Source organism: Triturus cristatus, chromosome 11 (genome assembly GCF_964204655.1).
Source record: "Triturus cristatus chromosome 11, aTriCri1.1, whole genome shotgun sequence".
In the NCBI taxonomy this organism is placed as follows: Eukaryota; Metazoa; Chordata; class Amphibia; order Caudata; family Salamandridae; genus Triturus; species Triturus cristatus.
The window spans coordinates 77561557-77580566 of record NC_140594.1 but is presented as its reverse complement, the minus strand read 5'-3'; the positions used below and the strand labels follow the sequence as shown (position 1 = coordinate 77580566).

At 41.9% G+C, this 19010-nt stretch overlaps 1 protein-coding gene across 3 annotated transcripts in view; it reads right to left on the bottom strand.

Annotated features, from left to right (window-relative positions):
* The window catches only part of YDJC (YdjC chitooligosaccharide deacetylase homolog), a 141368-nt gene that overhangs the window by 53143 nt on the left and 69215 nt on the right, over window positions 1-19010 (bottom strand). The gene's annotated exons all lie outside the window — the stretch shown is intronic.

The window sequence follows — 19010 nt, the reverse complement described above, 5'->3', positions numbered from 1 at the left end:
GATTTTCCTACCACACACCTGACAAATGTTGTGGATTTATCTACTAAGGGAAAAAGAAAATATGCATCCTAAATGTCTACGGGGATACCTATTCACCTGGAAGCAGCTAAGGATGTAGTGGGGATAAAGGCAATGTCTGGAACTTCTCTTCCCAACCCATTTGTTTATTTGTTTATAGTCTTTAGGTCCAATGTGAGAGTGATGTCATGTGGACTTTTCTTCTGAATTATACATTTATGAAGTAAGTTTCCTTATCTCCTTTTGGAGGAAGTAATGGTTATATGGCGTGTTTCCACAGAAAGTGATTATCTCCGCTTCTTGAAACACAAGGAGTACCCAACTTACACAATACTAGGCACCCATCTAGCTTTAGTTATGCTCTGCCATCCTTTGAGATGATGGGCACCATGAGAATGGTGTACCTTGATAGTGTCTGGAGCTGATGTTTGCAGACTTCTCCAGCTTCTGGAAGGTGTCCTCTTTGTTAAAACTAACAATGCTCCTGGGATTGTTGGGACTGCCAGGGAGTGGTTTGACCACTTTGCTGGTTGTGTCGATTGCATTCGCTTTCAGATATATCAGTATCTTGAATTTACTCCATGGCTTTCAGTGGCCCAGCTTCTGTGTTTATCCCATGATCTTCTAGTCAGAACGAGGAAAAAGAATGGAGCATTTGTGAATGGCAGATTAATAATCTTTGGTTGCACATGAAGCTTAGGTTGGTTTAACACAAACCAAGAAAACATTCTTAACGGCTGACCATGGCAATATTCAGCAACTGTTAGATCCACATAATCCTCTGAGGCTTCAAGAATCACGGGACACAAAAAAAACTCTCCCGTATTTCATTTTGTTTAAGACTCACTTGCGGTAATCTTGACCTCGAACACTGCTATCCAGTGCCCAGTGTATGTGCTCTGATCCCTGAAATGTTCAAAATTGGCTTAAAACGAACTTTCATATAAGGCCATAGTATATGGTGTAGCAAAAGAACCAAAGCATGGGAAGCTAAATGTCACTTCTGGACTGTGGCATGTATGTGCCATTCACTACAGTGGCAGTGGAAAGCTGGCTTCCGGGCCTACAACAGCAGCAGCATCTTAAACCCTGCTGTTCTGGCCTGGCACAATCACCTTTTTCTAACAGGTAGGAAAACTTGATTTTGAAAAATAAATAAGTCGCCCCTACGTGCACCTTGCTTATCCATACTGTGGGGTAATTTATATTTAAGAAAGCAACATGTGTGACATTAGAAATGGCATGTTCCCCCCACGGATTACATCCAAAACAACATTGTCACTGGTCAGGCTGTAGCTGGCATATAGGAAAAGCTACTGTATAGATTATACACTTTAATCTATAACGTTTGACCTGTAACAGTTACATACCAATTCAAATGCATATTTTCATATTTAATAAAAATCTATCTAATTTAATGGTGAAGTTGGATTTCTATTAAGTGTACTGGAAGTGTAACTTTTTAAACGTTACCTTTGTCTGGCCTGAAGTTGAGGTCAATTTGAATTAGCTCTCCAGCAACTGCCCAGCCTCTACTTGGCCTAAATGAGGGGGTGTAAGTTGCTCCCAGGGCAGAGACCATGGCCTGGAAGAGGGAAGGTATTTCCTTACTCTAGCTCGAAGACCAGTTGGGGTGGGCCCACGAACTTAAGTTAAAAGGGGCCTGCCCTTTCATAAGTAAATGCTCTAGAAGGTCTAACCTGTTTCACAAATCCAGCCTTTGGTTCAATAGCTGCCACTACAATGAGTTGGACAACTTGGGAAGGATTTTTCTTCTTAAAAATGCCAAGTCCCTTACTGTGTTGAAACCTTTTCAACAACTTTCTGACTCTGACTTTTACCAATACCAATCTACTTGTATCCAACCAGAGCTCGCCCAAACTTTGAGTTAGTACCATTTTATGTTTGCTTTGCGCATTGCGGGCGGGCGGGGCTGCTCTGCGAGCAGGGGAGGAGTGGTTTGCCCACACCTGAGTGCGCAAAGACTGTTTGGTTGGTCCTCTCGGGCTGCCACACCAGTCATGCGCACTCTGCCGTTCTCCATGCAGGTTGCATTGTAGCCCGCATGCCGAACATGGCCACCCCATTAGCCCCAGGCTGGGCGGCATCCCGACCAATCACAACGCTGCTTTCAGCGTTGTGATTGGTTTAGAGGAGGGAGCCTGGCTGCCTGCATCCTGTTCCTGTCAGAGGCAGGAGAGCCGGAGCCGAGAAGATGCAGGACCCGGTGGAAAGGTAAGTTTAATGAAATTTTTTAATTTCCCAGCGATCCCCACTGCCCCTCCGCACGTGACCCCTCACGCCCGCCCCACACCCTTGAGTAATGCCGGCCGCTATTGCCATAGGCTAGCATTGGCGCTGTGTGCTTTTTTGAGCTATTTTCACTTAAATATTTACAAATTCATGTAGCTGGGACTCCTTATTGGATTTTTGTCATTTGGGTCTTATGTTACTCAATGTTTTACTCTTTACTATATAACTGGTTGAGGAATTTTGTTTGGTGTGACTTTTTACTTTGTATGTATTGCTTAAATACTTTACACAGTCTTTGATTTAAGCCAGACTCCTACTTGCCACCTTGCCAGGGATTGAGCACAGGTATATTTTCATTTGTGTAACATCCGGCAGATAGTGGTCTTATCCTTTGAGGTGGATACTTGTCAATGCACAATAATAATCCACTTTCCTACACTCTTCTTTCAAAGACTTTGTGAAACTCTTGTTAAATCTCCTTGGGGGTATCCTCTGTAAACTACAAGGCCCTGATGTAATGCCCTAGAAGAGGTGTAGCGCTCAAGCCCAACTTCTATAGACCTGCATGAAACACATTTGTTTTATTACAACAGTGTGAAGATGACAGCTATAGCCACTTGGTGGCATTGATGAAAGCGCAGCTGAAGCACAATGCTTAGTCAGTACTGATAAATTAAGTGAATAAGGTTGAAGGTCTCCTTTCAAGAAAGCTGGATCTTGTTCAGGAGACATTTTTTCAGCTACGTTAGCACATATTTCTTAGCCACGGCTAGCATGAGAAACACCTCTGCAGCCATCTCCAAGAATCCTGGAACCAAAGGGAGTGCGGTATTGCAGGAGTCCTTATCTGTAAAGTTCCCTAATTGCCAATATAAAGGTCTGTGGGGTCTTCAGAGGGATGTTGAACTTGTTATACCCGCTTGTGAACACTTCATGAATTGTTGTGATAGCCACTAAAGACACCCTCAATGCCGAAGTCAGTCGTGAAGTAGGTACGTATGAAGTGCAATTGATATCTACAGTATCATTCATGCCTAAATACTTCACAGAAAAAATGTGTATCTAGTGCATCTGGCACAATCAGAAATCTCCACGATCCTAGCCTTTTACGGTGTCTCTGGTACAGCAGGATTCGATATCTGAAAGGCTACTGAAGGAAGTGCTTGGGGAGGGCCAAGTCTTCTCAGTGGGATCCAAACCTGTGCTTTGGAACAACCGAATGATATGTCCAATTGGATGTTGCTCTGGAATCTCCAAACTTTGCAAAGTGTTTGTAGAGGGTCATTCGACGGTACTATTAAATCACTACTGGTGACTTCCTTGGTGGACACACTGATGGAGAACTGGAAGTTATTGTAGACTCCTCCTTCTCCTCAAAGTCTTTTTGGAGATACTGGTCAATGTCCAATGACTCAAAGTCGAATTCTGTGATGTTCAATGTCTCGCCATTTAAGTTCAATAATGAATGGTATTTCTTGTTTGAGGATGACCGTTTGTATGTTGTTTTCACATGACGAACACACTGCAGCTGAAACTTCTGTCGACATCAAAGCCGTCGACCTGAAATGGGCTTTTTGTCTAGCGGGATCTGATTTCCTGTGCCCCGGAATTATTTTTATGGGGGGGGGGGGGGGGGGGGGGGGGGGGGACAGGTTACGACCTAGTTCCTGGCTGCTCTGCTCCACTTCACCTGCAATTCACAATAACACTGCCTTATCAAGATAATTTACATCTATTTGCCTTTCAAACACTGGGCCCTTGAATAAAAGAGATGTGCATGTTTCTGCCTTACATGTGGCAAAAATAATGAATGCAATAAGGTGGACTCCTGTCACGAAAGGATTTCAAAACACTCTTGTGCATTAAAGGCACTGAGAGTACAAACAAATGTCCAAGTTTAAACAGTGGAAAATGTTCAGGGATCCTTATCAGATGAACTAGAAAAAAAATAGAATTGATACAGCTGCATCATGGAATATGGAAGCTGCGGACGCCCCAAAGGAGTAGTGTCAAATTTCAGCTTTCATAACCGCAGAATATCTGGCTACATTTCTATTCACTACTGCTGTTTTTCCTTTAAATTATAGCAGCAAAGTTAACTTTAATTCCATGTAGTTGGTTTTAAGTCATTTGCTGATATTCTTGAGAATATTTGTTTAAATTGTAGCGGGTAGTATTCATCTGCACTTAAAAATGTAAATTTTTCTACTCTACAAAAATCTAATGTTTATAACTACACAATAGTTTTTGGGCATTTGAAACTTGGGGAATGGGATTAAAGTGTTTATTGCTGACAAAAAAGCATTTTATTTATAAATGTCGTGCTAAACTTTGTACAGCTGCAAAATAGTAGGAAGCATTAAACTTCTCGCCCATCCTTTACAAACAGCCTGCTAGTAATAGATACTGCCATGAAAACCAGTGTCCAAGCATTAACACTTCTAGTGAGGAAGCTTGCAGCCAAACTAGACTGTCACCACTTGCCTCTCTGATTGGATGGAAACTGCTGCAGAGTCACACCCTATGGATTAAATGTTATCACTGCTAAACCCACGATCTGTCCATGCAAAATCTATTCTGAATATAATCATACAAGGGACTGTGAAAGCAAGGACTATTTCAAGAGTTGCCATAGAAGCCTCAGTCCCTGGACTACTGTGTGCATCCACAGGGCAGCTTGAACCATCTGGCTCTTGGCTTATTATGATTTCCGCATGTGTTCCTATATAAAATGCATACGATGAAGAATACTTATCTAAAACAGCTGCCTTTTCTTTACAATAATGCGATCTACATAAGTCACCTATAAGGAATCCAACTGCAAGGTAAATGTACCTACTGAAGGCCTTACATTTCTACCCACATTTAGGATTATCAATGAAGACTGGATGCAGAAGAACATATTACAAAGTGATTTAATAACAAAGTTCTAGAAAATAGGGAACTTGGGCATTTATTTTATTTTGAAGGTTTTATATAGCGCGGACCAGATCCTTGCGGGTATCAGAGTGCTTTACAACATATACAGGAAAAAGGGGAAATAGACAGATATGGAGTAGGCATATATATACGAAAATAATAATGGTAACAATAGGTCAAACAATCGGTAACTGTTCCAACATCGCACATATATACCATCCTGCATCAAAAAGATCAAGTGAATTTTGTAAGTAGAATCGATTTAACTTTCTTTTTGAAGGAGGCCGCGTGAGGGTTCTGTCTTGTTTTTGGGGTTAAGGCACTCCAGATCCTTGGGGCCATTCCTGAGAAGGAGCGGTTATAAGTTTTCTTTTTTTAAAAGCGTTGTGGTTTCAAAAGCAGGTTATATGAACTCCTGTTAGTTCTGTCGCCGCCCGACAGTAATAGTTTTGCTGCAAGGTAGCGTGGTGTTTTGTGATGCTGTGCCTTGTGTGTCATACAGGCGCTTTTCAAATGGATTCTGGCCTCAAAGGGAAGCCAGTTAAGGGCACGTAAGTCCAGGGAAATGGGACATTAAAATACATGAATGTTTTTCTTATCTTCCATAGATAATGCCTCACACGACAAAGCAAAGAAGAAAATTGTGAAACTGCTTATCATTCGTTAGTTGTGTTAAAGTCCAAGGACTTGAACATTGATATTTATTGATTGAGATACTTTGCTGTTCTAATGAATTTTACCCATTTGACGTTCGAGTTGTGGAAATTCTCTTTTAACGTTGCTGTATCAATTTGTTGTGTAATGCTGTTTGTTTTTTGTTGTCTTTTATGACCTGCCCGGCCGAATAAAGTATTCCTGAACTGAACTGACTAAGGGACTATTTAAAAAGTACAAAAAGAATAAAGAGAAATTTGAGAAAGCTCTAACAATGACCAGCGAGGTGGCAGCGAAGAGTCTCTACACTACAGCTAAGTGCACAGACAGACAGTATTTATAACGCCCCAGCTAACATTCAGTTATGAAGCGCTGTACATGTAACAATAGCCTGCTTTTAGGTCTCGCATGACCCAGCGCATGCGCTGGTCTGGCGAGACATTTACTAGGTGGGTTTAGAAAGTGCTACCCACATTTTTGTGCTGGGGACAAGCTACAGTGCACGATGGCGTGCACGCGCACAGCTGCTCCCCGAATTCCCCCCTCCCTTCTCACCCAGCCATCTGCCTTTCCTGCGCCAGCCTTCAGCACCATACCTCTTCCCCCGCTGCTGCGTGCGCATCCGTAGCGTGCGTCATCGCGATCACTTTCGCTTTTACAGTGATCGCGATGAGGGTAGGGTGACCAACCGTCCGTAAATTTACCAAGGTAGACGTGTAAATTCAAATGCTTCCAGATTACTTAAACCCTTTCTGCAGATGGTTTATTATACAGAAATGAGAACAAGTAATGACTTTACTATGTGTTCGATTGATACCGTTACCGCTGTGTTTTCGCTTTTATTGGCAGCCATGGTTAGACTAATTATGATTAGAGTCCGAGTGCCTAGAACATTGTTTTGTTGTTTCCAGTAGCTATTTTAGCCCTGAGTTAAAAATTAATCTCGTGACACCAGGGGCTACTGCAGGTACTCGGTGCAAAGCAAGCACCACTCTCGAAGAGTTTGGTTATTTTTCTAGCCGGCCTTAGCTTAACGGCTTTGAATTAGTGTAAAATGACAGTGTTAAGTGCACATTAAGCGAACTCCCACCTTATAATCCTGAGCCACACCTCATTTAATGACTGGTGTATGAAGTGTGTGCAGCGTGTCATGAGGACAGCGAGGGGGGCTGGTCCACGGCTGTGAAGTGAATGGTGATGCAGAATCCTAAGGGAAAGAGCTTGGGTATCGTACCGGCGGCATCAGAGCTACGAGCGCCAGGCCCCTGCTCATCTGAGATGGTGAGATACACGTGTTTAGATTGTACTTGTAATCAGTTCAGTTTTGTATGCTTGTTAAACTTTTAGTTATAAAAATTGTGTGCAGTACCCTTGCTGCCTTCAGTGACCAACCACAGGCTGTCTGTACTTGCCATTGAGGGAAATTAATGAACAGCTCTGGCAGATGTTATGCGCTATAATTCTCATACAATGGAGCAATATTTTATGGCAGGAAAGCACTTGCGTGTTAGCTGAAACCCCAACCCCAGTACTATGCCCCGTGCGTCGTCATACTGTTTTTATCATCGACTTCCTTCTTCTCCCCTTGTGCTCACACTTCAAGGCTGTAAGGCAGCTCGTAGATTTCAGTATGACAGCATTGCAACACACAGCGTCAAGAATTCCTTCTCCCGCGTTTAGACTATGATACCTCTCCACACTGTCCGAAGCGCTCTACGCATTTGTTCTCTGCGGGATAATAGACAGGTGTGGTGTTATGTGCGATACCATGGCTTTTCAAGAAGTTTTGACAAATGGATAAAAATTGTGAATCATTGTCACTGACCCACTTTGGGAAGCCTTTTCTTAAGCACACTTCAGCCAAGAACTTTACAATGGCCTCAGTATCTGCTTTGTTTACCAAATTGATTTCTGGCCTACTAGAAAAATGATCAGTTATCACTAGAGGAAACACATATAGCTCAGAATAAGTGTAGACATATGTACAATCTAATCAAGAAGGAGAAAATATTTTTGAAATCTCTGAAAGAAGATTCTAACATAGTAATCCGCGAAGCGGATAAGGGAGGGAACATAGTCCTGATGGACTATGGAGACTATGTCAGTGAGATTGACCGACAGCTGAATCAAGAATGCTGTTATAAGAGATTAGATTTAAATCCTACTGTTTTAATTGAAAAACATATCAATGCGAGATTGGTAGATTGGAAAGAATCGGGATGGATCTCTGATAATGAATACAGATATCTCCTAGCGCAGAATTCAAGACATCCATGTATCTACATACTCCCCAAAGTGCACAAGGGGGGTTCTTTTCTCCCTGGCCAAGCAATTATATCTGGCAATGGAGGGCCCACGGAACATCTGGCGGAGTATGTAGATACTTTTCTTCAACCTTTTGTTAGGAATCTCCCTTCCTATATAAAAGACAGCAGAGAATTGCTTGGCAAACTGGAAGATCTTCAGTGGGAAACTGAGGTCTTCACATTCTTGACCATGGATGTGGAGAGTTTGTAGACCTGCATAGGAACAAATCAGGGAGTACGTGCACTCTCTTATTTTCTATACAAGAGGAATGCCTGCCACTTAGAACACACACAAATGTTGCTGGAGATAGCTAATCTCATTTTATCACAGAATGCCTTTATGCATGGTGATAAGTGGTTCTTACAACTACAAGGGACTGCAATGGGCTCCAGGTTTGCTCGATCGTATGCTAACCTATTTATGGGGTTTTACGAGATGAGCATGCCTGGGGCCCAGGGGCACAGAGTTGGATTGAGAATATAATATTCTACGTTAGGTATATTGATGATATCCTATTGGTATGGAAGGGCAGTGATGAGGCCTAAACCAATATTTCATGTACCTTAATGATAACATCTTTAATGTCAAAATGACCATCAGTAGTTCCAAAAAGGAGATCATGTATTTGGACCTGAGACTATATATACAGGATGTTAATGTCCAGAGTGATATCTTTAAAAAACTCAACAGCATGCAACAGTGTGTTGCATGCTGACAGTTGCCATCCGAGTTCGACCATCATGGCAATACCTTATGGTGAGACGGTACGAGGTCGCCGTAATAGTAGTCAAGAAGAAAATTTTGACAGAATACAGGAGATACAGATTAACTTCAAAAAAGAGGTTATTCTAACAATTGCCTCAAAAAGGCGGAGACAAAGGTAAAAAAATTAAGCAGAAAGGACACACTCGTGACAAAGGCCACTAGGATGGATGACCCATATGCAGATCAGGTGTCATTCATCACTGAGTATAATATGTACAGTGGACATATATACAAGATCTTACGAAAAAATTGGTATCTCCTGCAATCCAATTCTCTTACATCTAATATTGTTCCAAAAAACCACAGGTCATCTACCATAAGGGTAAAACCATACGAAATATGTTATGCCCAAGTCATGTCAGGGAACCAAAGGTGAAATCACAAACGTGGCTACTAGAGAAACCACATGGCTACCAGAGAAACCACATGGCTTTTACACGTGTGGGAATTGTTGCGTGTGTAAATTGGGAGTGAACAAATGCTCTAGCTTCCAATAGAACAACTCACAAAAATATAGGATATTTTCCTTTATTAACTGCAACACGACACATGTGGTATATGTATTAAGATGCGCCTGCGATCAGATTTATGTAAGGAGCAGTATTAGATGTTTAAAAATTCGTATTCAAGAACACGTTAGGGACATCAAAAACAAAGACGAACGCTCTCCAGTGGCCCTACATATACTGTCAGCCCACCCTGATCGATTAGGAACTATATTTCACGCATTAGATCACGTGAAAGGCAATGTCAGGGGGGGGGGGGTGATAGGACTATCCTATTGAGACAGACTGAGGCTAAGTGGATTTGCCGGTTAAGGGCAGTCACATCTGGGCTTAACTGTAATAATGAGTTTCATTATTTTTTATAAACAGCTAAGATACATGACCAATCATTATTGAAAAAATTCGCCGAGATGGAATAATTGAAATGAAAGTTCGATCGTTGAAATGGCTGAGAGTCTAATATTGTAGACACAGGTTGTGATCGTCAATGATGCTGTAATAATACTGGTCATTTAGATATGTCATTAAGTAATTGATATGATAATGCATGATATGTGGAATCAATTATAGAAACCCTTTAGTTCTATTATGTGGTATTAAAACCAATTAAAAACTGTATATGAAGAAATATCACAGGCACATACAGCCTATATGTTACATTCAAATTTCAAACAACACATATTTTAACAACATATAATAGTGTTTTGACCAATATGATAATACATTAGATAATTGGTAATGCATCAAATTTTTTGGTTGGTTTATAAATGAGTGTCGTGGAATCATTATATAATATGTGGTTAAGATATGCTATAAGGTGTTTAGATCGTGGGGCACATGAAGGGAACTTTTTTTGCACGTGCTCTGGGGGAACTGGAGCAGTGGCGGGTATAGGAACGTGTATGGTCCTAAATTATAGCCAAGTCTATCGGTATATATGGCGCCCGTATTGAGAAGTAGTGAAGAGCAAGTTTCATCTGAACACGGCGTGTAATAGTACTAATGGAGTTGAAATATTGAGTGCAGAAAATTGATTTAAAAATTATACATATTTTTTTTCCTTCAGTATGTGTTTATATATTTACTTTTTGATAAGCGACATTAAAATGATGATCTAGAATATCGCATATTCACACATTAGTATGCCATTTATCCCAAAAGATGGCGCCCGACGCCGTGTGTCATGTGATTACGTGAGAACCGTGGTAGAATTATAGGTGCATCTCATTAAGAACAAGGTGTAAAAAAAATAATATTAATGGAACTGAAATATGGAGTGCAGAATATTATTTAAAAAATCTTTTTTTCTTTTGAATACGTGTTTGCGCATTGGCTTTTTTAAAATGACGGCCTAGAATATTGCATATTCGTATACTAGTATGGTTTTTATCCCAAAAGATGGCGCCTAATGCCGTAAACGAGCCATGTGATCACCTAAGAATCGTGATAGAACCACAGGTGCTTTACATTTAAAACAGGGTATATAAACGACTTGAGAAAGGCACACGTTTCAAGCACGAAATCGGAGGACTGTTTGCGCCAGGAAAGCCACGAGATATGCCGTGAGTACAATATTGGGTGTCTACGAGAATGGTTTGTCATATAATTTGGTGAAAGAAGGTGTGCTCAGATTTCTCATGGCAATGCGCCATGGAAAACTGGATGTTTTTAAGCCATTGGAAAGGACGAGGGTTTCGAGGTAATAAATTACCGATAAAGGTCAAAGGCTTCGTAAATAAAAGAAACTTTTTAATGTTAACAAAAGCGCATGGTTACGATAGAACTGCTTCTTTAAAGCAGCTAAATTGTTCGTTTTTTACCTGGACTACAAGTGTCCATAGAATAGTGGCAATGATTAAAGGGTGACTGCTAATACGGTCGTTCTGACCAGTAAAAATGAAAGGGAGCTGGACATATTCTGGTAAAATTAAACTGAAGTTTAGTTTAGGCATATCCTTACACTACGTGGGATGTCTTACTTTAAGTAATTTTGTTACTCAGTAGGACAGTTGTGTGTACGTATATATTGAGGGTGCTGTGTATGTTTGTATTCACAGCACCACTAACGGACCTTACTATGGCTAATTACTTATGGTGACATGAGGTGCTTAGGAAGAATATGCCCAGTATAGGACACACCGCTGACAACATTGGATGCATTATCGTTTCTACAAATAGTACGTGACAATCCAGGTCATTATGCATTATGTTTATATATAGACGTTGGGTTGGGTTTGTGATGTGTTGTCTGCGAAGTATGCTTTACTTAGCGCTTACATACTCCGCAAATTGGTTACCGTAATTGTGTTCTTTCTAAGCAGTTATATACAGCTTTATAGAGTGGTTAAAATATTTTTAGAGTATGTCCCCATGTGTCATTTTTCTGCAACTGACTGGTATATTAGAAACTGAGAAGATGCTTCTAATGACAATGTTACATGCTCCTACCAGATCCGATCGTTTTATCATTGACGAACCACTGGGAACAAATTTTTGGAAAGCATTGCGGTTTAATAGCAAGATACTAGATTGTGAAGAACACAAACCCGTATATCTGTCTTACCAGTAAGTGACCATGTATATTTTGATTCCACCATACCTTGATGAATATGATTTCAATATAGCGGGTTGGAAGGCCCGAATGCTAAAAGATCTTAAGAACAAAACAGATTTGACTAGAATGGTCACTATATATATATATCACCATAAAGAGATATTACATGGAGGGCCACGAATTAATGGAAAAAAAATTAAATAAAATTAATGAAAAAAATTATAAGAGTTCAAATATAATTAGAATTGAAAACTGGTTCAGAATATTTATGAAATGTGTGTGTTATAATTGATGAATTAATAGAGGAAAGATGTCATCCACTTTCCCCAATTGATAATATGTGAGGAGATGGAGTAAAAGATAAATCTGTAATTAGGATGTTTTGTTCCAACTCTATTGCAAACTGTATGAACAAGTACAGTACACATAAGTATTCATTGTTGTTCCAAATATTTGTTATAGATAATTGGTTCCGTCATTGCTGTTATTTTCGCGTGTGGCATGAATCGTCATTCAAACAATTTTGAGTAAGGTATGAAATAAAGTGTTTTAACCCTCTTTCTGTATAAATTTACCATTATATGATATAGAGCCAGATTGGTTACTCGGTACTTAGATGACAGAAGATAATGCATTTTGGAAGGCTCAATGAATTTGTGAATGTTAAGCTATATAAAAAAAATATTAATTGTATGTTTTCCCACATTTGTTTCCTCCCGCTCTTGCAAATGATTAGGATAACATGATTATAAAATGCTTTTGGGTGCTTCCCATTGCAGCAAAACTGACATTGTAAATATTGTATAAAAAGGGACAGTGATTCATAAGTAATACCTGACTAATTTGACAATAACACACAATGGAGTGTATTCATTCTATATATGAATTATTCATTTTTACTGTGTATGTTTTGTAAATATTGTGTTTTTTTATTAATTGCTTTTAGCCCTGAAGAAGTCCCATGAGGGATGAAACGCGTAGGCGGCAAGCAATTTCATGATATTTTAAAAGAATAAAGTGTCTCCGAATGAAAGTCAAAAAAGAATAAATTGTTTATAATCAAGTTGTGCGATTGTCAAACTTGTTTTTCTGGGAAGCTATTTATTGAGATACTATGTTCTTTGTTGTTATGACATACTAGGATATCTAGAAATACTATATAGAGATACATATATGTTTTTGTGCTCGGGTGCGGGGTCACTTTTGTTTTGTCAGTTATCACAATAGGATACTTGTACGCTTCTCTTTTGTGCTTTGGACCCAGGATATAATTACAAATAATTTCCCTAGACATATTGGGATTTCAATAGTTACAAAGGTGGTCTGAAAGTAGAATGAGCATATTCTGAGTTTATTTTACCCACAGCACTCCCTTACTACCCTTTCTGTGTCTTTGTCTAACCCTGGCCACCGTTTGTATTGGCTTTGATATCGATGCCTCCCAAATGTCCGTCATGGCATATTTCAAAACATCTGTCTATACGTTTTTCAGGAGCAGTTGCTTCGCTGTTTCCGCACAATGTGCCACAATGTGCCAATAGGTCTTGCTTTTGGGACTTTTATAAGTATTTAGTTATGCAGCACAAAATACTTGGTGCAACAACATTAACTGTTACACGGCTAAACACTTATAAGGTCCCAACGGCGAGACCTATTGGCTATGCCAATGCTTGTTACATAAGGCGCTTGCCATACAGCACTTCTGCAGTCTCTAAGCATGTAGTAAGTACTATTACACAATTTATGATACTCACTTTACCAACTTCAGAAAAATCTAATGGGGAGTGGGTCTTGCTAGGTATCAGCTGATGGCCTGAAGCTCACAGCATGCTCAGCAGCGAGCCATCCTGCTAGCTTACATGGAATGTTGGACTATGAAGGCATCACATTAATTGTGTAGTACAGCAGAACAGTACATGAGTTTTTTTTTTTTTAATTTTTTTTTTGTTTTTTTTTTTTACAGAGTTTTATATAGCGCGAACTTGACCCGAATCGGGTATCAGAGTGCTTTACACGAGCACCAGTTGCATTACATGAGGACACCTTCATTTTTGTTAGGCACGGGGAGATTAAGTGATTTGCCCAGAATGACAGGATGTTCAGCGTCATTGCCAAGATAGAAACCCAGTTCCCCAGATTCGAGGTCGATCGCCCTAGCCATTAGGCCAACTCCTCTCCCCAGAGTTGAACTGCAGTGTCAGTCAACAAACATTATTTTAGTAGGTGGTTTAAGAACTTTCCTAAAAATAAAAAGGGACCAGGAAATGATCATGTTTTCTACGACTGCATTCCTTCATCTAGGTGTCCAGCAACAGAAGTCCGATTCAAAGCTTTTGATTTCGTTGTCCACAGACACTGTTGCAAAAGCTACGATTTGTTTCTTATCATAAGACATTAGAGTGGTTATCTTAGGAATACTGCTCTATGCGCGATAGGCAATATTTTAAACAAGACTCTCGAGTGCAGTGTTAGCCAGCGTAAAATGGCTGAAGGCCCAAGCGGTTGAGCTTTGTAACAACAAGGACTAGTCTTCGCATTAAGTGAAGGATTACATCCAGTGAAGCTACTGGGACATTGGCTAGCCAAGCAATAATAGTGCCCCCCTCTCTAGATGGGAGGAGCTACTGGGCTGAAATCGCATGGTGTAATATCTTCCTAAGTAGATGGAGTCAGCAAAGCGCTGTCTCAGTTTCTGTGACATGAAAGTGCATTTTAGGATGATCTTGAAAAAATATATATTTGGCACTCTACAGTGCTAGGCATGATGCCCAGAGGTTTGCATCAATCTAGCTGGGCTTGCCTTCTCTAAATGTACACAAGAAACTCTGTCTTGCTGGAGTTTGATTTCAAAGAGAAGGCTGACATCCAAACTCCCCAGGATGTTGAGGACGATTTTCGATCTTTTGCTAGTCAACTGTCGTCTGCATACTGGGGGATGTCCCATGAGATCTAAAGTTTGAGTAGCTCAATAAAGAGGTTGAAAATTGTGGGAGATACTGATGATCATAGGGGCATCTATGAGCCAGTGGTGGAGCCTGCATGATTTAATCAGTATGAAGGGGGTCCTACCCTTCAAGGAGAAGGACCGATAAACAAATCTAGACCCATCTGTGCAGAGTACATCTAAATCAGGGTCTTCTAAATGGAGTACAAAGTGGACAAAGGATGCTGTAGGTAATCAAGCAAAAGATCAAATTAGGGTGTTCTTACAAAGGCCTAAAAATTCAGAAGTGCTTCTACAAAGCACCTCACGGAGACCAGAGACACCGGATGCAAAGGAAAATGTTTCAACTTCAGCAAAACTAGAATGTAATATCAGAGTATAAATGACTGGTGGTGAGGCCTTCCTGATGAAGTCCGCCCTGGTCGGAAGGCCTCGTCTCCGAAAGGATAAAGATCCATCAGACACATCCTAGAGAACAGTCCCCCAAGTAACGCAAGGTCTGAATCGGAAATCCCATGAACAGAGGTCCAAGGACTGCAATCTGCAATCTTGGGCAGATGATAAAATGTCACATTTCACCGACAGTCCAGGGGCCCTTTCTCTCAATTTAAGAGAAATACATTTGCCTCCTGAAAGGGTTTTTTTAATGTATTTTCCTAAAGCACAACAGAATACTTTCCTGAGGGTGCAGGTGCTTGATCTTGCCTTCTTGAACAACATTATTATGTGCCGCCATATTCGGTCAGCAATGCACATATGTGTTGTATTTTTTTTTTTACTGGCTGGTTTTTTTACTGGCTGTTTTTTTAATGGCAAACTTTCTTTAACTTAAGAAAAATGAAAGGCTGAGGCAACATGCCAGGTTTCAAACCTGTAGGTTGCAGACAGATCTATGCAGCAGGCACATTTACCTGGCAATCTATTTTACTATCCTTTACACAATAAGGAATATGCTACTTACCAGTATGCATCTGTTCTTGGCATGTAGAGCTGCAGATCTATACACTGTGCATAGATCGCCATCTGGTGTTGGGCCCGGATGTTTGCAGTTTGTTTTTCTTCTTGGACAGTCTTTGGAAGTCACGAGTTCGGAGACTCCTCCTTCGGTCCGTACTGCGCATGGGCTTCGGCTCCATCCTCAGATTGTTTTTCGCCAGCAGGGAAAAGATGGAGCATAGTGATAATAGTAAAGAAACCCATGTGTGCTGTATCTAAATAAGATAGACTGGAACGGATAAAGGTAGCCGGGGAGGCGGGTGGGCGTGTATAGATCTGCAGCTCTACATGCCAAGAACAGATGCATACTGGTAAGTAGCATATTCAGTTCGAGGCATATGAGCTGCAGATTATACACTGTGCATAGATTGTATAGCAGTACCCAACCCTAGCGGCGACCACCGGTATCCGTTGCAGTGGTTTGAAACAGTGTCTTTAGTACAGCCTGGCCCACACTAGCTTGTTGTTTGGAGTGCAAGTCTACACAGTAATATTTTGTGAAGGTGTGCGGTGTTGACCATGTGACTGCTTTGCAGATGTCATCTAAGGGTATGTTCCCTAGAAAAGCCATAGAAGCCCCTATCTTTCTTGTAGAGTGGGCTTTAAGTGGAACAGATAATGTTCTTTTTGCTTTGTGATAGCAAATTTGTATGCACTTTACAATCCACCTAGCTATCCCCGATTTTGAGATGGGGTTGCCTTTATGCGGTGGAGAGAAGGAGACAAACAATTGTTTAGTCTTTCTGAAAGGTTGCGTTCTTTGTATGTAGTACAGTAAAGCCCTTTTAACATCAAGTGTATGTAGAGCCCTTTCCGCAACAGATCGAGGTTGCGAGAAAAAAAACGGTAATTCCACCGATTAAGATGGAAGGGGGAAATGACCTTGGGCAGAAATGTTGGATTTGTGCGAAGTATCACCTTGCTGTGATGCATCTGTAAAAAGGGTTCTTGTATAGTGAATGCTTGTATCTCGCTAACCCATCGAAGGGAAGTGATAGCTACGAGGAAAGCTGTTTTCCAAGTAAGGAACTGTAGCTCACATTTATGCATTGGTTCGAAAGGCGGACCCATTAGCCTTGTAAGAACTACGTTTAGATTCCACACAGGTGAGGGTGGTGCCCTGGGCGGAATTACTCTTTTAAGGCCTTCCATGAAGGCTTTAATAGTAGGCACTCTGAAAAGTGATAAAGGCTGTCTGTTTTGCAGGTAAGCAGCAATTGCTGCTAGGTGTAGATGGATGGATGAGTACGCCAGGTTACACCTTTGAAGATGGAGCAGATAGCATATGATGTGCTGCATGGATACATCTAAAGGGTTGATTGTATTGTTACGTGCAGTAAACAACAAATCTCTTCCACTTTGCGGCATAGCATGCTAGAGTGGCAGGACGTCTGGCTTCCCTGATAATGTTCATGCAATCAGGGGGAAGGTTAAGGTATCCAAATTCTAAGATTTCAGGAGCCAGATCGCAAGGTTGAGCTGAGCTGGGTCCGGGTGCCTGATTTCTCCATGGTTCTGGGTTAGGAGGCATGGGGACAGGTGCAGTTTTTGATGTGGTACCACCGAGAGCAGTAGTAGTGTGGTGTACCACGGCTGCCTGGCCCATGTTGGAGCTACCAGAATGAGTGTGAGGGAGTGCTGTTGTAGCTTCCTTACCACTAATGGAATTAGCGGGAGAGGTGGAAAGGCGTATGCAAATTTGCCTGACCAGTTCATCCACATCGCATTGCCTTTGGACAATGGGTGTGGGTATCTGGCGGCGAAGCTTGGGCATTTTTTGTTTTCGTGGGTGGAGAAGAGGTCTGAGGATGCCCCCACTTGTGAAAGAATGGGTGAAGAACTTGTGGATGCAGTTCCCATTCGTGCATTTGCTGCGTTTGTCTGCTGAGCAGATCTGCCATGGTGTTTTGTATACCTGGGACGTGTTGTGCCAGGAGAAAGATTTTTTGTGGGATTGCCCATCTCCATATGCTCTGTGCTAAGCGAGAGAGCTGGGGAGAGTGTGTCCCCCCCTGTTTTTGAATATAATACATTGCAGTCATATGGTCTGTGCGAATGAGGACTGCTTTGGCTGAGATTTGTTTCTGAAACGATTTCAGGGCTAGAAAGATCGCCAATAACTCCAGATGGTTGATGTGGAGTAACCTCTGTTGTGGCGTCCATACACCTTGCACTGTGAGGTGTAATAGGTGCGCTCCCCAGCCGGAGAGCGATGCGTCCGTTGTTAGAATCACCTGAGGAACCGGGTCCAGGAACGGTCGCCCTTTGGAAACGTTTGTGGTGCTCCACCACAGCAGATGGAGGTGGTGGGGAGGGTACTCTGAAGGGGGATGTGGCAGAGTCCTTCCGTTTTGGCGGTGGAGGAGGAGCTGGCTTGTCTAAATGTCTTTTTTTGGAAGACAAAGTCAAATGTCCAGTCTTTGGATCCTTTGTTAAAGTCTTTTGACGAGGATCTGGCGTGAAAAGCTCCTCCGGCACCGATTCCTCTATCGGTGCCGATGTTTTCGGAACCGACGGCTTCGTTGGTTTATCAGTGCCATGCTTTTTCGGGGCCTCCGATTTTTTTTCCGGCGCCGAGGCAGGCTTCGGCACGGAAGCGTCGGTGCCGAGGGATTTATGTTTGGTCGGCACCGAGAGGCCAGGTTTCGACACCGATGGCTTCGGAGCGGAGCTTGGTGTGGTTTTCTTCGGTGCCGAGGGGTGTTTTTCGGCGCCGCTAGTAGGCTGGCTCGAGCCCGAGCCGCCGAGAGACTTGTGATGCCTCTTCACCGGGCCCGAAGGTGGGGTGATGGAAGCGGTATGCTTGGTTTTTCCTAGGCCCGGAGGCGAAGGTGTAACCGGAGTCTCTTTCGGTATGGGCGCGGGAGTGGGAGGGGGTAGAGTACTCACGACCCTCTGCGCCGGTGTGATCTCCTCCACGTCGGAGTAGTCGGCCTCGGAAGCGCTGACGACATCATCCTCCTGTTCGGTGTGCTGCTGTCCTGAAGCTCCGGTGTCTTCTCCGAAGATGTCAGGTGGAGCCGAGGTCGATGAGTGCGCCATGGTGCGTCGAGCTCGTCGATCCCGAATAGTCTTTTTCGATGGAAAAGACTTG